At 49.8% G+C, this 21,232-nt stretch overlaps 1 protein-coding gene across 2 annotated transcripts in view; it reads left to right on the forward strand.

Moving 5' to 3' along the window:
• CCDC92 (coiled-coil domain containing 92) overlaps positions 1-21,232 on the forward strand; it is a 111,351-nt gene that overhangs the window by 68,930 nt on the left and 21,189 nt on the right. Inside the window, exon 1 of one of the 2 annotated variants that reach the window (XM_074973281.1) lies at positions 18,927-19,071. The exons of the other annotated variant lie outside the window; for it this stretch is intronic. The gene's annotated coding sequence lies outside the window, so the exon portion shown is untranslated. Of the gene's footprint in view, positions 1-18,926; positions 19,072-21,232 lie in introns of those variants that run through there. 2 annotated transcript variants of the gene reach the window in all.

Below are 21,232 nucleotides of genomic sequence, written 5' to 3' on the forward strand. Positions count from 1 at the left end.
TCCCTGCTGTAACAACTAAGCAAAACTTCCACCCTCAGCCTAGGCTTTAGCTGTAGAGGCCCCAGTCCCCCCAGCAGTACCAAAGCCCTGTTCAGCATGACTGGAATGGGGGGAAACTACCATTAGGCTCTCTTGTAACTTATGCCAGGCAGGAATCACCAGAATGAAGCTTGCTCTGGTCATACCTCTCCCATCCTGGCATACTGTTTGTCACTCATGCCATTGCAATCCTCTACCACCCATTTAGGGCAACTTTAAGGCTTCTTTATGCCACCAGAGCACCACAAAGGGGCCTTAAGAGAGGCCAATATCTGGCCCATACCTTTTAGTCCTGTGTCCTTTATACTCCCTCTTAGACATCTGCTCTCCTGACTCCCACCCCCTTCCTTGGAGTTACACAGAGCCACCAAGCAAGAACAATCCCCTGTTATATCCCATCTGCTAAATTACAAATTCACAGGAAGACAGCTGCCAGCATGTCCCAATTAACACCTTAATCCAGGAGACAACCTAAACTGGCCTGCATGTTTTCTATGTGCAACACTTTAGGTGGATCGTACACACAATGTGAATGTCTTATTAAAGTCTCAAAGGCAGCTATTAAAGCAGTTAAATAGAAAATGTAACTGGCCAATCTACCTGATCACCATTTCTGTGAAACACTTACATTACCACCACATGTGCGTTAGGCTTGAATCTTTTCACTTGTTGCTCTGTACATAGCTCCTTCATGACAAAGAACGCAAGCGCCTTCTGCTGGTTGCAAGTGGGAAAGGCGTAGTATGTCCCCTCCGCCCCCCAAACGTTCCGTAGAAAGTCGAAAACATAACAAAACTTGTTAGTTCTTGCGGGGTGTTCTTATGTTCAGAGAGGTTGGGGTTTAACTATGCTATAGAGCTGAACTATAGATATAGATATAAACTCAGCTGGTTCTTAAAAACGGCTGCCTTTAAGGAATGCTAAATTGGCACATGTTGTCATATAGGATGCAGGAAGCATCCCCTTTGGAGGAGGGGGACAGCGGTGGCTCTCTGTCATCTGTGTGCTGCCTGGATTCCGGGCTGCTGCAGGGACAGAAATATGCAGTGTAATATAGAGCAGCCCTGGAGGCTGCTATAATTTGGAACACTCCTTCCTGGGCCGCCTTGCAGCCCAGAAGTCCCATTGCCCTAAGTGCCATGAGAATGCCCCCACTCTGTCCTTTCCCATCACTGGCATGCGCTATGTGTTGGGGCTTGGGAGGGCAGGAGTGGTGTAGTAGTAATGTTGCTGCACTGGGAGAATTCTCTGCCAGCCCCTTGCAGCTCTTTTGAGGTCACTAGACACTCCTGGAGTTGTGTATAGGGACCGGGATGCAGGTCAGAGTCTGGCCCAAGGTCACTATCTACAGTCTGTCTGTCTTTTAGAAATCTGTTACGTCTCAACCCCTCGGAGATCAATGGGGCTTTTGCATCTTTTCCCATCTGTTACTAATCTGTGAATTTTGCATATGCCAAACCGCAACACCCATATGGAAAAACTCTATCTCCTATAGTTCAAAAATACTACACATACTATGGTTCCGTGCCTGCATTCCCTCCCCCGCCCCCCCCCCCCGACACACACACCTCCTGCTGTGTGGGACGCAAGCAAGGACAGCACGTGTGGGATGCCTGGAGAACCTTCAAGGGGCAGGGAAAGGAGAGTTACTCTGTAGAACTGAGCTCTCAGGGGTTCCAGCCATAATAGCATAATAAAGGGAGTTGGGAGCACAACAGGGTTTGGCTGAGGTGGTGGGACAAACAGATCCTTGACTACCCAGATTCACCAGCCAGTCCCTGGGAGTGGCTGGATAGACTGAGTGCTTGCGGAGTGGCTTGACTGTGTTCTGCAGAAGGAGAAGTCTGCCCTCTGCTGAACTGCTGTGTAAAGCTGGTTTACTGTGGAGAAGGCTTAGCCTGCATATGTTAATTTTCTTTTTTTCTAGAATCCACTGGCTTGGGGAGAGCCTCTTATCCCTCCCTAGGCCGGGGGTTCTCACAATAAAATTTTTGGCAGCCTTAGAGTGCAGCCACCAACTCTTGCGGGTGACCACTCTGACAATTGGTCCTAAAATATTTAAATAACTTCAGGAAAAACAAATATATGTGCACATATCCATGTCCAAATCATTGTAATTTATTTATGTAGGGTTTTTTTTCAGACTCAATAATAAAAGCCATGTACAGTTGCCTCTATTCTTCACTGGACCTAAACAGAATAGAAACAAAATATTTGCCCGTTCTTCTCTTTTTTGGTTGTTTTTTCCTTTTTTTTTTTTTGGTTGCTGGTTCTTTTTATTTAGCCTTGCTAGCTAGTAAGTCTGCTCCTGTGAAAACTGATATTTGTAGGTTTGTTAATATCGCTTTTCACAGCAGACTTACTCGGCCCAGGCAAGCCGGGGGACAAATTAAGCTCTGAATGGAGAGGCGAGTAGGGAGGCAGTGGGGGCTAGGGGCAATGGAGGGCTGGGGAAGGCAGCGGGGGCCATGAGCGCTAGCGGGGGTGGGGTGGAGGGTGAGCCCGGCATTGGCGCCTGGAGCCCGAAGCCCCGCGGCCAGGGGATGGAGCCCAAAGCCCCGCAGCTGGAACCCAAAGCCTCATGGCCAGAGCCAGCCACCCAACGCCCCAGGGCTGAAGCTGGAAGTCTGAGCCCCACTGACCCTGGGAAAGGGGGAAACTCACACTGGCTGCCTGTTCCTCTGGTGTTTGTGGCTCCAGAGGGGGCAGGGCCAAACACCTACTGGCGGCCCCGGGGAAGGGGTGAATGCTTTGCCGCTGTGCCCGCCCCCACCCCAATAACTACCCAGGAGGCTGTGGCCGCAAGAAAAGCCCCTGGTGGCCGCATTTGTGAAAGGCTGCCCTAGGCTCTGATGGGCACAAACCTGCCCAAACTGCATTTAATTTAAAACAGAAATGTATTACCCATTTAGCATCAAATTTTCAAATAACTCTAAGTGACTTATGAGCCCAGATCCGATTTTCAGAAGTGACCTAGGCACTTAGGAGCATAAGGCACTTTTGAAATGGGACTTCAAAAATAACATGAGTTCACATTAGCTCAGATCCAGTTGTGTGACCAGCAGGTGGTGCAAGTGACGGATTGGTGTTGGGATCTGTCGTCTTAATTTAGATGGAATAAATGGTCCAAAGGTGTTAACATAACCCAGTCATTGTCCCGTGTTGCACAGTGTTAAAAACGGTTCAGGGTTTGGTATACAGAGGCCTCAGCCTGCTTAGTGCCAAGGCAAACACGCCATTAAAATTCATATGAACCTAGTATTAAAGATACAAAGAAGAAGGAAAAACAGTTAAAGCATTTACAAAAAAATTAGGAGGAGTCTGGTGGCACCTTAAAGACTAACAGATTTATTTGGGCATAAGCTTCCGTGCGTAAAAAACCCACTTCTTCAGATGCATGGAGTTAAAGTATTTGAAATGTAAAGTATTACATAAGGGTTTCATTTTTCACAACAGTTCTTGTTCCTTTCCTTTTAGATGAAGAGTTTCAGAGTAGCAGCCATGTTAGTCCGTATCCGCAAAAAGAAAAGGAGGACTTGTGGCACCTTTTAGTCTCTGAGGTGCCACAAGTCCTCCTTTTCTTTTTTTAGATGAAGAGAGATTTTAGAGGGAAAAATCCCTTGTTTGGCGGTCTCTTGGATGGTATTAAAGATGGTAATAACTGTCGTTCTGGGTACAGGATAAGGGAGTTGAGATGGACTGGAGCCATTGTGGTTGCTGTTAAAGTCTGATCCCATTTCATCCTAGGTGTTGTTTGGGAGTCAGCCAGAGCCAGTAGAGATGATGATGTTATGTGGGCCCATGCTGGTCAGGATGTCTCAGGATCAGGGTGACAAAGGTGGGGCCCAGGAAACAGAGAGGCTGGCAGCCAGAATGGTGATGCTCGCTCTGATCCCCTCCATCTGTTCTTTCTGTGCTCTCTTCCCAAAGTCTCTTTGTCCAAGGACCCCCAAAAGGAGTGGTGAGTGGGATAGCCCAGCCCCTCATTATTTTGTCCATCAATTAGGCCTAATTTCCAATACACCCATTTTGATTCATGAATTTCCGGTTCCACATCTTCTGTTTTCACTAGGCGTGATTTCAACATATTCCTTGGATTATACCAGTGTGGCCTTTTTGTTTGGACTAATTTAATCTCTGTCTGATTTGCTTGTACTTGTATATAACATTAATTATTGACAACAACTTGACCTATTTTTCATGGTTAATTTCTAAGTAGGCAAATGCTGTACAGACCAGTGGTTCTCAAAGCCAGTCCACCGCTTGTTCAGGGAAAGCCCCTGGCGCGCCGAACCGGTTTGTTTATCTGCCGCGTCCGCAGGTTCAGCCGATCGCGGCTCCCACTGGCCGCGGTTCGCTGCTCCAGGCCAATAGGGGCTGCGGGAAGCGGCATGGGCCAAGGGACGTGGGCCGCCCTTCCCCCAGCCCCCATTGGGCTGCAGTGGCAAACCACTGCCAGTAGGAGCCGCGATCGGCCGAACCTGCGGACGCGGCAGGTAAAGAAACCAGCCCAGAGCGCCAGGGGCTTTCCCTGAACAAGCGGCGGACCGGCTTTGAGAACCACTGGTATAGACCAATTGTCACAGCAGATTTTAAACCTCTGAAGGCCCAATCCTGCTTGCCTCACTCATAGATTCTTGTCTTTTTAGGCCCAGAAGGGACCACTCGAGCCTGACCTCCTGCCTAACACGGCCATTGAATTTCACCCTGTAATTCTATAATGGAGGGACTTGTCGCTGGAAGGCCATTTGTTCAAAAGTGGCTCAGGGCAGTAACACCCACAGTTGTGATAATAACAAATTGCTTGTATTATTAAGCGGCTAGAGGCCTCAACCAGGCTCCCATTATTCTAGGTGCTGAACGTCCAAAGCATAAGAGACAATCCCTGCCCCCTAAAGAGCTGACAATCTAAATAGACCAGACAGATGAAAGGTGGGAGGTGGAAAATGGAGGCCCTGAGGGAGGAAGTGACTTGCTGAAGGTCACACGACAGGTCAGTGGCAGAGCCAAGAAGAGAGATCCCAGCTCTCCTGAGTCCCAGTCTGGTGTCCTAGCCATTGGACGTCTTGCTATTATCTCACAGCTTTTCTGTGGCCCGTGTGAAAAAGTTGAGTACATGATAAATAGCATTTTCATAGCACCTGCGGATAATTAGAGTCTGAGACCCATGCCATAGCCAGTTGCCTGGGTGCGTCCATCTTTGATATTTAATAATGCAAAATTACTCCCAGGATCTAAAAATATCAACTTCTAATCTCTCCCCATCACCACCCTATCAATCACAAGGTTTTAGTGTTGGTAGCTGGTTGTACAGTAAATGGAATCTAGCATTCTTTCCCAAAGATTGAAGCAGATGCTTTCAAGAAGCTGCCACATATTTTACAACATTGCCACCAACTCCTCCATGGTTGCCAAGTTCTTCAAAGGCTCTTAAAATGAACCCAGTAAGAAGATGTGAGCTGAGATTATAATTTACAGCCTGATCGTCAATTTTGTGCCTGCAGGTTCCTATGGGCTTCTCTAGTCCTTTCCAGCAAGCTAATGGAAACCAGTTATATATCTTCAAGGCAAAATGCTGAGAGTTTAAAGCATTCCCCTGACTAGGTGCAGTGAAGAATCAATACTCTTTGTTTCTGTGCTGTCCAAATGACAGTGCATCTTTACTTCACTACATAGCACTTAGCTTTAGCATTAGTCATAGGTTAGGGGGCAAAATATTGCTCCCTCCTTTATATATAGCTTGTTGAAGCCCTCCAGGGTGCCGTCCTTCCAGCCCGAAAGCAGGTTAGAAGCACCTTATAGGTTTCAGTTAAACTAATCAGCATTTTTTCTATTACTCCAAGAGCTGGAGACATCTGTTTTTCTTTCTCTTGACCAAACTTAGTGATGGTTTAAATGAGACTATATCCATGTGTCCTCCTCAAGATTTATCTCATTTATCTGAGCCGCAATGACTACTGACACAAAAATGGTGTGAATTACTGGAGACTTTGTCTTATGCCATTTATTATACATGGGGACTCAGTTAAGGGGGTCTAGTGTGGCAACAGATCTAGATTCCAATAGTCTTTGTGCTTAGGGGAACACAAAGACTGATTCTGAAAATCCTTTTGCAGGTGCTTAACTTTATGCACTGTGAGGAGTCCATTGATGTCAACCATCCAGCATGTTACAATGGACTGCTCATAGTGCACATTCTTAAGCATGTGCATACATTTTTGCAGGATCAGGGGCATAAGATTGTGCCTAACTCTTGTGCAAAATGTGGAAGACTCCTTGTGTCTTTCCACCCTACCTATCTTGTGCAACTACACGTGGAATGGGCACAATCAAGCCTTTAGTAGAGTTTTAAAATATGTGTCACCCCATGTTGTAATTTTAAAAGGTGTCTGTTTTTAATAAAGAGAAGAACTGGGGAGAGGGCCAGTATGTATACTCTATACAGCTTAGATCCCAGCATGCCATGGACATAGCCAGAGTGTTTTACTTTAAAATAATGCACAAAGCATGTTGCAACTTCAGCACAATTCCCTTTTTTCACTCATTTGTTAAAACAAGGAAAAACAATCGATTTACAAGAAATGCAGTTCACTTCATTTCCTTCTCTTGGTCTCAGCCAGAACAGAACGTCATAGAGACATAGTGTCTTGATGTTTTAGCTGCCAAGACTACACAGCAGTCAGCTGTTATACACAGTAGGGAAAGATCTTGGGATTTCAGCTCCAAAACAGAAACCTACCACTTGACCTCTAGGAAATTTCCCATTGGTTTTCAGTAGTCTTATGACTTATAGCTTCTGTTGTCATTAGAAGGGTGACATGGCCACACATACACTTGAGCAGCTGTGACAACCCATCGAGAAGAAGGCGGTTGTACCTGTAGCCAGTACATTCCAGTACACATTGAACCAAAGCTTTGCGGTCTTCTCTTGCAAAACTCCCATTGATTTAAATGGAAGATTTGGGTGACTAAGGGCTGTAGGAGTTGTTCCTAATGTAACTCTGTCAACATCATGCCATTCTTCCAATGGAAATTGCACTAGAGCAGTGGTTCTCAACCCATAGCCCATGCAGTGGACAAAATAGGCACAGTTCTTCATGTATATTTTGCTCTCCAAACACTGGGTCCTCTGACCTTTTTCTTGATCTTTAATAAGAAGTAGTGAACAGAACATAGCCCTGGTCTACACTAGGACTTTAGGTCGAGTTTAGCAGCGTTAAATCAATGTAAACCTGCACCCGTCCACACGACGAAGCCCTTTTTTTCGACTTAAAGGGCTCTTAAAATCGATTTCCTTACTACACCCCTGACAAGTGGATTAGCGCTTAAATCGGCCTTGCCGGGTCGAATTTGGGGTACTGTGGACACAATTCGACAGTATTGGCCTCCGGGAGCTATCCCAGAGTGCTCTATTGTGACTGCTCTGGACAGCACTCTCAACTCAGATGCACTGGCCAGGTAGACAGGAAAAGAACTGCGAACTTTTGAATCTCATTTCCGGAGACTGCGGAAACTGTGGGATAGCTACCCACAGTGCAACACTCCAGAAGTTGACGCTTGCCTCGGTACTGTGGAAGCACTCCGCCTAGTTAATGCACTTAGAGCATTTTCTGTGGGGACACACACTCGAATATATAAAACCGATTTCTAAAAAACCGACTTCTATAAATTCGACCTAATTTCGTAGTGTAGACATACACATAGGCACATGTATGTGGACAGATCAGTGACTCATGTCCCTGCACAAAGAGGATTTTAAATAAAAGATCTTTAAAAATTGTGATGGGTTTCTGGCCCATGTCTGAAACCTTTTTGTTTTGCCCTGGAAAGTCTATAGCCTTCCCCTGTGACTTGTAAATATTCCAGTCTTTGTCTTTGCAGTCATGTTGTCTAAGTCTAGCAGCTGGGATTTTCAAAGGACCCTAATTCATAGGCACACAATTCCCATTGAAATGTACTGGGACAAAGGCACCTAACTACCTGAGGGTCCTTTTAAAAATCCCAACCAGTATAAACAAGAGGTGACTTGCCCAGTCATGGGATCCTGGCTAAAGGCCATTTCATAAATTAATACTGAAAAGTAATGGATTTGCTAAGTATATTGTTGGTAAAGATGACTGAATGTTATGGGAACTGATCTGGCAAGGTGCTGAGCGCATCCTGCAGTGAGCGGAGCACCCTGGACTCTCTCAACAAGCAGTTGGAGCCAAAGATGATCAGCACCTTGCCACAAACTATGGGCCGGATCCTGCAATGTTTTACGTTGAGAGAGTTAGGTCAACTTGCTTGCATACGTAAGGGGTGAGATATGATTTGCTTACAGTAAATGAGCTTTCTGGGAAGCATGAGATGTTATGGATGCATAGAGCTCCTGCCAGGTGGCCCCCATGTGCAAATTCAGAGCAAGGTCAAGCAGACCTATTTGGAGATGTTGCTGTACTAAAAACAAATGATGCTGATGTTCTCAAATATCCCGCTGCAAGGCAAATAGCTGCTCGGGAGGCTTGTGCCAATGTGCTATCCTTGGCCCTGTGCTTGGAAACCACATTCTGCTTGGTACTGTTTCATTAGCAATAAGAGATGCAGCAAGCAGAGTTGTAGGAAAGAGATCTTTTCTGTGCATGCCTAGAGGCCAGTGTTACCTGCTGAGAAGTCTGTGTCTGTCTCCTAGCAAACTTGCCCCAGCTTCCTTTCTTGAGCCTCAGGCCTGATGTTGCACCAAACTAGATCGCTCCTAAAACCTGACCCCTTTTCTCCAGTTCCATTTGTAACCCTTCTGTCAGGTGGAGCCAGCAGCAAGCAGGGCTGGGTTCGATATCTAGAGCTTCCTTTTCAACAATACAACATAGAACTGGCTCGAGTCCCCACCCAGGAACCTTGGAAAATTACACATCATCCCTGGGCACCTCTAAGAGGCAATCGGGGTAAAAGTAACTGAGGACACTTACCGGTACGGGGCGGGGGGCTCTGGCCCCTGGAAGGGGTGAGGCCTCGGGCGGAAGGGGTGGGGCTGGGGGTCAGCATCCCCCAGCCAGCCCTTCCATGCTGCGTGGCCCGTGCCACCCGGGGCTCCCGTGTTGATTTAAAGGGCCCGGGACTCTGGACGCCGCTGCTGTGGTAGCGGCATCCGGAGCCCCAGGCCCTTTTAAATCGCCGGCCCCAGGGCAGCTGCTCCTTTTGCCCCCCCACCCCGCCCGTCAGCGGCCAGGGGGGAGCAAAAGGGGCAGGGACGTTAAAGCGCTGCAGGGTCCTTTGCCGCGGCAGCGCTTTAATGTGGGCTGGGTATGGGCCGGTGTGGGTTCTTACCGGTACGCAGTAGCGGCCCGTAGCGGCTCACTTGCACCCCTGGAGGCAATATTTCCCCACTCGCAAACACAGAGTCTGAGTGTAGAAAAGAAACTTTTAATGAAAGGAGGGAAGTCACCTGACATTCAATTGGGGAAATGCCATAAGCAGGGTTCAAAATCATAAAACTGTGAGCAGGATGCCCCCTCCAGAGTGCGTGGGTCAGTGCCTTCTGCCTCATGTTCTTGAGTCCTACAACCAAAAGCTCCTTTTCTGCGCCCCTCTCTGCTCCCTCACCACACGCCACTCACAGTGGTTGTCCTTGCTCAGTGAGGATCCCGGCATGTGTGTGAGTTCACCTCCCACCTGGGCTAGCTGGGAAGGTAGAACTCATTCAGACCTTGCTTACACACTCATCATGCTACACGTTACAGTTCTTCAATCTTCGATGTTTATTATTCATGTTGCTGTCGTGCCTAGGAGCCCTATTTCTGGCCGAGGCCCTGGGCTAGTCATGGTATGAACAAAGACCAAAAAGTCGGTCCCTGCCCCAAGGAGCTTATAGTTTCTCCTTTATCTTTATCATCTCTTCTGTAAATAAATCCTTGGACACATCACCATTTTTTCAAGTACAGTACAAAGAAACCAACCTCGCTCCATGAAATGGACTTCTCCTGGCATTTTCAGAGCTCTCTCCTTCCCCTCCCGTGCTGTGAACAGTTTGTTAGCAATTAGTTTACATCTGGCAGCTACTAACCCAGTTACTGTACAGTGCAGGGCCCAAATCCTGCCCTCAGCTGTAACCCTGCATTGAAGCCGATGGCTTGAATGAGTTTAACTGAGAGCAGAATTTAGCCCCATGATCTTCTAATGAATGATTTTCAGTATTGCTACCAGATAGCAAAAATGTTAAACCAAAAGGGAATGGTCTTGATTGCAATTTTTAACATTCCAGTTCATACCTGATGTAGTTCTATATCTCATCTCAACCACAGCGGGGTTACACAGGACCCAGGGCGGCTACATGGCTATTATCGATCAGTGAGGGGTGCATTATTAATAATCATTAAATGAAAATGTACTTCAAGTAGGTGACACCAGTTGTAGGTTGTATTACTGTGGTTATACCAGTCCAAATTCTGTTGTCATTTACACCGTTGTGAATATGTAAAAACTCCACTGAGCCACATTCTGATCTCAGTGAGATGGGTTTAAATAGGAAATAACTGGGTTGACTTCACTGATGAGTATTCTGGATTTACCTGGGTGTAGCAGGGAACAGAAATAGGCCCGTTGTGTGTATTGTCACCACAGATTTTATGGCAGAAACATTCTTCATTCTGAATTGGGTGGATAATGGTCCCTCTTCACATCCCCGACCCCGCTGCAGCATCCCCCTCCCAGCCTCATGATCAGCTGCTCTGTCTTCTGACTGTGTTATTGTTCACAATGTATTAAATTGCAAAGGGGATAAGGAGAAAGAGGCAGTTGCATTGATCACTGTTTATTAGGGGGTGATTTGTCAAAGGCACGTAGAGAGTCAGTGGGCGTTGGGTGTTTCACTGCCCTTTGTGACTTTGAAAATATCCTCTTGTATTCCTGTTAGTTGAGCACGAACATAGAGCTCCGGGCTCTACAGGCAGGGCCGGCTCTAGGCACCAGCAAACCAAGCACGTGCTTGGGGGCGGCACTTTTCAAGGAGCGGCACTCTGGCCCTTTTTTTTTTTTTTTTTGCGCTTTTTTTAGAGCCGGCCCTGTCTACAGAACACATGAATGCTGGGCCAGAAGCTGATAACCTGAGACATCTGCAAGACAAAGAGATCATCTCCACCCCCGCCCCAAACCTTCCCACTGTATCCACCGTCCAGCCCTGTAATTAGTTGATCCTTGAAACCACGCAGCCCCCTCCCCAAGCACCATGCCAGGTTCCATCCCCCCTCTACAAGTAAAACTAGTCCAACACCTAAAAGGCCTTCATGTAACGTTTGTGCCACCTACTGTTTACCAGGGAAACCAAACTACTGCACTTGTACTGAGTTAGTTTTATGAACAGTGAGGAGGTCTGAAAAATAAACAATCTAGTGAGGATTTTTTATTCGATTTGTTTCTGTGTAAAACTTTTGGCAGCCTTCACACGGGTGATGCACAGCACAATTCTTTACACAACTGTGCTGTCACACAAACCTGGCGTGCAGGAATACGGCTCATGTGTGCCACCAAGTAGATCCACAGGCAGATCACCCAGCCTGTGGCTCTCTGCCTGTGAGCAAGGTAGTGCCAATCAAAAGTATTCTGTAAATCTCTATTTGAGAGATGTTTCTAGATCCACAGACCTCAAACATAAGACCACAGAACAAGCAATAGAGCAGAGGTGGGCAAACTGAGGGCTGGATTCGGCCCTCGGGATTGCTACTGCCACGGGCTCTGCGCCGCTCTGGGATGTGGCCACAACACGTCCTTGCAGCCGTTGGGTGTGGGGGTTGTGGGGACGGAGAGCTCCGCACACTGATCTTGCCTGTGGGTACCTCACCCAAAGCTCCCATTGGCCAGGAATGGGGTACCATGGCCAATGGGAGCTTCGGAGCAGGTACCACAGGCGAGGGAAACATGCAGAGACCTCTGCCCCCCCCCACCCCCGGGGGCCGCAGGGACATGGTGCCAGCCGCTTCCTGGAGCGACGTGGCGCGGGGCCTGGGCCTGGGCGGGCGGGCAGGCAGGCAGGGAGCCTGGTTTTGTCTTATATCGGCCCCTATTACCCCCCACCCCCCTCCCAATTTTTCACACTTGCTGTCTCGTCACCCTACCTGCAATAGAGGAATGCTGGTCCTGGAGCTAAAGCCTAGGACTAGGAAGCAGTAGATCCTGGGATGTGTTCCCAGTGCCCGGACTCCTGTGTGACCTTGGGCAAATCACTTGGAGACAAACTTTGAAAGAAGGAAGCCTGCAATTTGAGTGTAAAAAGATGCATGGGATTACCACCACTGCAAGGACAGTCACTGACATTATACATCAGAGCCATTTTGGTTTCCACACTCAGAGAGCAGCGAAGGTAAATGGCTATATGCCAAGACATCCTTTTGGCATCTACAGTTTGGGTGGAATGAATTAGGCTCTAAGATTTTACCGTTGTTCCCCAGCAGTTACAGAGGCTCACACCTCAGCATTCTGACCTGGATCTGGATATTGAATGTTGCAGTGCTAGGGGCTGGGTCCAGATTAAGGATGAGATGCTGAACACCTCCAGCGTTTTGTGTTGTGATGGGGGGCCATCACTGCCAGGAGTCCAGCTCTGTGTGCAAAGAGAATTTAGCTGGCTGTAGATAGTAGTGCTTTGTAGTCATTACGTAGCACCTCCCAAAAGAGCTTTGCAGGCATTGAGGACTGAAGCTTCTCAGCACCTTGTGAGATGTTTTAGTCCCACTTTACACATGGGGAAACTGAGGCATAGAGAGGTTAAGATAGTCTTTCAAAATAATTCAGAAACAGTCATTTTGGGTTTTTTGGCTTATCAGTCATTGTCAGGGGGCTGCAGAAGATAACACCTAAAGTTTAAGTGGGTCAAAACTGGAAAAAACAACAATTTTCACTTCTTTGTTTTTAATTTGTTTCCTTCATTTTTTCATTTGGCTACACAGCAGGTGGAAACTAATTTGAAAAGTTATAAAAATAGGGAAAATATGTAAACATTTACATGAAACTTTCTGGGATTTTTAACCAGCTCTAGCCAGAATGTGTCTGTGCTGAATCCTCCCTTTCTACATCCAAAGGGATTTCCATTACCTGGACTACAATGAATTTACATTTCAGGATCAACAGCACAATTGACCATATTTCCTTTTTCAACTGTACAGCTGTTTTTGCCTTTTAATTTTTGCTACATTATTAGGGAGTAACACTGAATTTAACAATGCTCCTGCGTTTGCTGCAGGATGATTCAAACATCAGTACATTTACCTTCTGGCAGGAGTTCCAGGAGAGTCAGCTTCCTGGCCCATTCCGCTAACATTCCTAAATTGAGTCCAACCAACAGTGATGCTGTTTAGAGCAAGCTGCTTAAAAAGATCTGAGATAAAACAGAAAAGGAAGTGTGCTCTAATAGAGTGGTTTTCAGGCCTCTGGGGTCAATTCCTGGCTCTGACACTGACTCACTTTATCACCTTTAGCGAGTTAAGTCTCTTCTCTGAGCTTCAGTTTTCCTATGTGCAATAGGGGAGAACTAATATTTTGCTGTCTCACAGGGAAGTTGGGAGAATTAATCAGTTAGTGTTTTTGAAATCCCTTAAAGATGGAAAATGCAAGAGAAGTGAGAACCAGGATGATTATTACCCCAATGACTAAGATATTCTGATTTGCTGAAGAGCACACAGGGTCAGACTTACAAAGGTATTTAGGTGCCTAGTGGGCTTTTCAAAAGCGCCTAAGCAGGTTAGGCACCTAACTCCCATTGCAATCCCTCACAATTAATGAAGAATTAGACCTACTCAGTGGTTCCCCTCCTCTGCACCAGCCCTCTTGCTGGGTTCTCAGTCACCTATTAGCTATGCAATGATGACAAATTAGGAGGCTGTTCAAAAACGAAATTAGTTGTGGGACAAATGTACAGTCAGGGCCAACGGGACTTACAACAGAGATGAATTCAGCCCCCACAGTTAAGTCTGCAAGAGGTGGAATAAAGTGTTTTGGCTTTGTCTTTTCTGGGAAAATATCATTTGTGCAATAGAAGGGTACAAATGGGGGAAAAGTCAAGTTCAAATCTGTATCTGCCTGATACAGTGTTGCTATCTAGCCATCCAGTTCTTCTATTGGAGCATACTGCCTTAGCATCTGAGCAGTATTTAAGCAAAGACGGAGAAATAATATGTCTCTCTTCCTCCCCAGTAAATAGGATAACATGCTTGATGAGGATTAAAGTTATTAGTGGGTGCATGCACGTTGTAGGAATACTCAGCTGAAGAAATGAGTTTTGTACTTAATTCTAAAGGCAGCAAGATCCATGGTCCTCTTTCTCTTGTGGGAGTGAGTTCCCATAGTCTAGGTCCGGATCCTATGAAAGTTCTGTCTTCTGTGCTCACAGGCCTCCTCCTACACATGCCTGACGAAAGTCTATTACATCTACACAGTTACCTTTATCAGCCAAACTTGTAATCACATCAAAGATTGAAATCAGGTTTATTTGACAAGACCTGTTTTTCTATAAAACCATGTTGACTGACACTAATTATATTCCTATCCTTTAATTCTTTATCACCTGAATCCTGTATCAGCTTTTCCATTATGTTGCCAGGGATTAATATCAGGCTAACTGGCCTATAGTTACCCAGGTCATCCCACTAGTACTTTTTGAATAATAATAATATAATATATAATGACTGTCATTTGTACTGGAGTAAGACTACGACTGGAAATCAGTGTCCACGTGTATGGTTAAGGAGACATGCCAGGACACGGTGGTGTCTAAGTTCCCTCCTACTCTCGGCAGAGGTAGTGCAACGATATTCTGTTGCATGTTCTGTTTCCATCGTAGCAGAGTGCCAGGATCGCCTGTCAAGGGACGTAGACTCCCAGGTCATTAAGTCCAGCTTGGCAGACTGTATGTGCCACTTGATGCAATCCTTGTAGCAGAGTTTGGGACGGCCAGCCTTCCTACTGTCTTTTTTTAAATTCACTGTACAGAACTCTCTTAGGCAGGTGATTTGTTATCCATATGTATGACCCAGGCCATTTGCCTCCGTGCTAGCATGGCTTTCACACTTAGCATGGCTGCCAGCTATAGTACTTCAATGTTGGCGATTTAGTGAGGCCACTTGATTCCCATTGTGCTGCGTAGGTGGCGTTGTTGCAGGCCATTCAGTTTTTGAATATGGCCACGATAAACAAGTATAGAAGACAAGGGAGCACAACGGCTCTGTAAACTTGGCATTTTGTGGAGGTTTTGGCCCCTCGTCTTGTCCAAAGTCTTTTTGTAGATGACCGAAAACTGAGGCAGCTGACTTTAAGCGTGCTGAAAATTCTTTATCAATGCTGGTGTCATCGGTAACTGTGCTATCTATGTAGCAGAAGGACTTGACATTGTTTAATTGGTAACTGTTCAATTTTGATTCTGGTGGTGATGGAACTTATGGGTTTCTGCCAGGAGATGGTTGGTACAGAACTTCTGTTTTCTTCACATTAATACAAAAGCCAAAAAGGGATACAGCGTGGACAATGGAATTCAGCAAATGTTGCAGGTCGTTCTTGGAAAGGGTGGCAAACGCTAAGTCATCAGCATCCAGGAGATCCTTTATTTCACTTTCCTGGGATTTGCTTTTAGCCTTGAGTCGATGGAAGTTTAGACGTCTGCCATTGAATCGTGGTGTTAAAGTGACAGCTGTAGTGGTAGTACATGCGGTGACTTCTACCACTCCAGCCAGGAACAACGTAAATAAGCACATGGCCCTTTTTAACTCCATGGGCTACAGAAAAGGGATCAGATGAATCGGCACCCACTGATACAAGGGCCTGCATGTTGTCAGAGAAGCAGTGTATAAGGATTATTAGTTTGTCTGGGCAGCCAAACTTTGCAAGAAGGCACCAGACAGCAAAGCATCCGACGGAGTCAAACGCCTTACTGAGGTCAACAAAGGCAATTTACAGGGGCAGTTCTTCAGCAGCTTTCTCCTGTAACTGAAGCCTTTTCAGCAACAGCTTACCAAGGATCTTACCAGCGATGGAGAGAAGCGAAATGCCACAATAATTGCCGCAATCATGTCTGTCCCCTTTATGCATATAGATTGTTACTATTTGGCATCTTTGAAATCATGGGGTAAAACCTCATTTTCTAAAGGCAGAAAGTAAATAGGTCTAGAAAAGCTTTGTGAAGTATAGGACCACCATGTTTCAGCACTTCAGCTGGGATTTCATCATCTCCAGCTGCCTTTCCATTTGCCATTTTCATAAGTGCATTCTTAGTCTCCTCCAAAGTTGGTGGATTGTAGAGTTCAAATTGAACTGGTCTTTGCTCTATTGAGTCTACTATTTGATCATTTGCACTCAACTCATGATTGAGGAGAGTCACAAAATGTTCTATCTTTCTAGTATCATACTTTCCTCAGTCCTTTTTGAATATTGGCAGAACATTAGCACTCCTTCAGTTTTATAGAATTTCCCTGGTATTCCAAGATGTATTAAAAATTAACACTAGCTGGCCAGAAACCTCCTCAGCCAATTCTTTTAGGACTCTTGGATGCAACTTCTCTAGGCCTGCTGATTTTAAAATGTTCATCCCTAGTAAATGTTGTCTAATATCCTCCTCAGTTACTAATGGACTGGAAAGTACTTAATCCTCATATAAGAGTACATTGTCTGCTTCATTCCAAATACAGAACAGAAATATTTATTGAACACTGCTGTCTTTTGTGCATCATTAACAATTTTATCATTACCATCTAGTAAGGGGCCTATACCATTGTTAGGATTTCCTTTGTTCCCAATATACTTTAAAAATTCTTTATTGGCCATAGATTTACTACTGGTTGCAAGAGATCTCCAGCAGGTGACTCCCTAATTGAAGTTCCCCAAAACAATGCTATTTTTCTTTCCACACATTACAAGAATATATAACATGCTATCTTGTTTGACTGATCCCAGATGATGGTGGAGTGGGTTCAGTTATATTGAGTTGCCTAATTGCATGGTGCACACTAGGATGTTTGCACTGCCATGTGTACAGATATCAGCATGCATGTATGTCTGAACTTTTGTGCATCTGTGACAAACACATCTCTGTGCACATACTCGTACATTCACACATTTGTGCGCACAAAGCATGAGTACAGATACATGAACCCAGATGAATGCACAGTTGTTACTTCTAAGGGCATTCTGTGAAAAAAAAAATTCTGCGCACAATATTTTAAAATTCTGCAAAATTCTGAAAATTTTATTTATCAAATGTGGAGGCTGCAGCGTGGCATTGGGGAGCACAGGTCACTGGCTGCACCGAGGAGGGAGATCACTGTGCAGTTCCCCCTGGGATATGGACTCAGCGGTGAGGCTGCACCCAACTCTTACACAGCGCAAGAAGGGGGCCTGCCTTAGAAACACCCGAGGGCCCTGCCCCTCCGTGTGGGCGGGCAGGCTCAGCAAGGCAGAATCCAAGTGTGGAGGGGCTTATTGTTGGGGAATCCAAGTGTGGGTTGAGAGGGTTCTGTGTGGGGCAATCTAGATGCAGGCAGCTCAGTGGGGAATCCGGGACGTGGGGGGGAATCTGGATGCATAGAGTCTTGTTGGGGGGTTCTGATGCAACGGTAATGGGACTCTGCAGGGGGGTCCAGGTGAAGGTGATTGGGGTTCAGCTTGGGGGGTCTGGGTGTGGGGGGCTCAGTGGGAGATCCAGATATTGGGGGAGTGGGGCTCAGTGGGGTGGGGATCCAGGTGCAGCTGGTTGGGGCTCGATGGGGTGGGGGTCCAGGTGTGGGTGGCTCATCAGGGTGGTCCAGGTGCAGGGAAAGTGGGGCTCATGGGGGGGGGGGCTCTGAGTGCAAGGGGGTGAGGCTCAGTGGGAGGGTCTAGGTATGAGGAGGTCTGGATGCACAGGGGTTGGGCAGATGGGGGAGCAGCTCCCCGTACAGGGATCCTTCTCCCTGCAGCTGAGGAGTGATGGGTGCAGGAATCAGACTGAGGGGGGAGTTTGCAGACCTTACAGCTGGGGGAGAAATCTGGGGGTGGCTCTGACCTGGACCTGGATGCCATGCAGGGGAAGAGGAAGTTCTGTCCTCCCCAGCCCAGTCGGGACTAGCAGCTGTGCCTGGTGCAGGGTAGGAGCCATCAGCTGGGTCTCCCCTGCCCCACAGCGATTTACCTCTCTGCCGGCTGCCCTGGGCACCCGAAACACCCTGCTGGGGAGGGTCACATGACCGCTCTTGTGGCTTCTCTTTGCTTCCCCATCAGAAAGTCATTTTCTGCCGGGAAGCCAAGAAATCTGCGGGGGACATAAATGCTGCCCAGGTGCAGCGGCGCAGAATTCCCCCAGGAATAAGCTGCGCTCACACTTATATCCACGCCTGTATGCACAGGTCCCTACACAGCTGAATACATCTGCACAACCAGGAAGATGCACACACAGGTACGTGCCCAGCAGCCCCAGCTGCGTTCCCAGGTTACACACACGCAGCGACAGCCCGTCTAACCCCAGCTCTCATGCGCCGTTCGGCACACGCTTGCCAAGCTCCTATGCACAGTTATGCACACGAGGGTGACCAGAGGGGAAGTGTGAAAAATCAGGCTGGGGGTGCAGAGGTGCCTGGAGCAGACGCGGCCCCTACTACCCGGGCTGTCCCTAGAACATCAGGGCACCTGGGTCGGTTACCCTCGCACACACAGACCCGCTCAGGTGCACGCGCCTCACACTCGCACACCATTGTGCACGCGCAGGTGCCAGCCCAGCTCTCCCGCACAGTTGCAGGGGCAGACACGACCACACAGGGGCCGGCACACTGGGGAAGGCCACGCGCTCAGGCGCGCGCCCCGCTCTCAGGCACGCGCGCGCGCACGGGGGCCGGCCCGGCCCCTCCGGGTCAGCGGGCGGCGAGGCCGCGGCCGCGGCGGTGGGGGATGAAAGCGGTGACCTTGTTGCCATGGCAACGGAACTGCGCTCGCCACAGCCGCACCTGAGCTCTGCGCCTGCGCCGCGCCCCCGCCCCCGGGGAGCCGTCTGGCTTCGCCCCCCGCCAGTGCCCCGCCCGGCCCGGGGAGGCGACCCGCAGCCGGGTAAGTGTCCGCGCGGGGGCGGGTAGCTCTGGGCACAGAGGGGCCCCGCCGGGAGCTGGGCTGGGCTGGGCTGGCCTGGCCCGGCCCCGCGCCCCCCCCTCCCCATCTCCGTGTGGGGCCGGCGGCGGCCGCCGCGGGGGAGAAGGAGCTGCCCCCAGGAGCGCCCCGAGAGGCCGGGGTGTCTCGCGTTCCCCCCCCCACCCCCCGCCCAGACAGGTGGGGGGCAGCCCGGGGGGCTGGGTGTCTCGCGTCCCCCCCCCCACCCCCGCCCAGACAGGTGGGGGGCAGCCCGGGGGGCTGGGTGTCTCGCGTTCCCCCCCCCACCCCCCGCCCAGACAGGTGGGGGGCAGCCCGGGGGGCTGGGTGTCTCGCGTTCCCCCCCCCACCCCCCACCCAGACAGGTGGGGGGCAGCCCGGGGGGCTGGGTGTCTCGCGTTCCCCCCCCCCCGCCCAGACAGGTGGGGGGCAGCCCCGGGGGCTGGGTGTCTCGCGTTCCCCTCCCCACCCCCCGCCCAGACAGGTGGGGGGCAGCCCGGGGGGCTGGGTGTCTCGCGTTCCCCTCCCCACCCCCCGCCCAGACAGGAGGGGGGCAGCCTGGGGGGCTGGGTGTCTCGCGTTCCCCCCCCCACCCCCCGCCCAGACAGGAGGGGGGCAGCCTGGGGGGCTGGGTGTCTCGCGTTCCCCCCCCCACCCCCCGCCCAGACAGGTGGGGGGCAGCCTGGGGGGCTGGGTGTCTCGCGTTCCCCCCCCCACCCCCCGCCCAGACAGGTGGGGGGCAGCCTGGGGGGCTGGGTGTCTCGCGTTCCCCCCCCCCACCCCCCGCCCAGACAGGTGGGGGGCAGCCTGGGGGGCTGGGTGTCTCGCGTTCCCCCCCCCCACCCCCCGCCCAGACAGGTGGGGGGCAGCCTGGGGGGCTGGGTGTCTCGCGTTCCCCCCCCCACCCCCCGCCCAGACAGGTGGGGGGCAGCCTGGGGGGCTGGGTGTCTCGCGTTCCCCTCCCCACCCCCCCGCCCAGACAGGTGGGGGGCAGCCTGGGGGGCTGGGTGTCTCGCGTTCCCCTCCCCACCCCCCCGCCCAGACAGGTGGGGGGCAGCCTGGGGGGCTGGGTGTCTCGCGTTCCCCCCCCACCCCCCACCCAGACAGGTGGGGGGCAGCCTGGGGGGCTGGGTGTCTCGCGTTCCCACCCATCCCCGCCCAGACAGGTGGGGGGCAGCCCGGGGTGTCTTGCCTCCCCCCATCCTCCCACAGACAGGTGGGGGTCTGGGTGTCTCGCGTCCTCCTTCTGCACAGACAGGTGTGGGGGCAGCCTGGAGTGTCTCACTCCCCCCCCCCGCAAAGACTGGTGTGGGGGCTGGGTGTCTCGTGTCCCCGTCCTCCCCCCACACAGACAGGTGGGGGGCAGCCTGGAGGGCTGGGGTGTCTCATCTCCTTCTGCACTGACAAGTGGGGGGGGCAGGGTGCCTTGCATTCCCCCTCTACATGGACAGGTGGGGGGGCAGGCTGAGGGGCCGTGTTGTGTTGCGTTTCCCCACCCGCCGCACAGACAGGTCGGGGGCAGCCTGAGGGGCCGGAGTGTGTCGCCCCCCCCGCACACATAGGTTGGGGGCAGCCTGAGGCCGGGGACGTCTCACCCCTTTCTCCCCACCTCTACGGGTGAGATGAAGACTTTTTTCCTGCCCTCCCTTACCACTTTCACTAAGGCAGTGGCTCTCAACCAGTGGTCTGCAGACCCCTGGGGGCCCACAGACCTTGTCTAAGGGGTCTGCAAAAGGTGTTTGTTACCAAAGAAAAGTGGTTTTCAACCTGTGGTCTGGACACCTCTGGGTCTGCAGACTGTTTAGATTTCCATAGGGGTCCTCACCGCCGTATGAAAGTTTTAGGGGTCTGTAAATGAAAAAAGGTTGAGAATCACTGCATTAAAACATTTCCTCCTGCCCACGCCCAGCAGAGAATAAAGCTGGGTGTGCAGGGCAAAGGCTTTCTTCTCCATGAATGTGTATGTGCGGGGACTGCAGGATTGTAGCAAAACAATTGCCTTCCACTTCTGTGAGTCTTTGCAGCCCCTGCTGCAGTCCACTGGGCAATAGGAGGCGGGCGGGGGGGTTATTCTTCTGCCCTGTTACTCCCTGGCTAACTTACTGACAGGGGCGTTTCTTTAATT

Source organism: Natator depressus, chromosome 15 (genome assembly GCF_965152275.1).
Source record: "Natator depressus isolate rNatDep1 chromosome 15, rNatDep2.hap1, whole genome shotgun sequence".
NCBI lineage: Eukaryota > Metazoa > Chordata > Testudines > Cheloniidae > Natator > Natator depressus.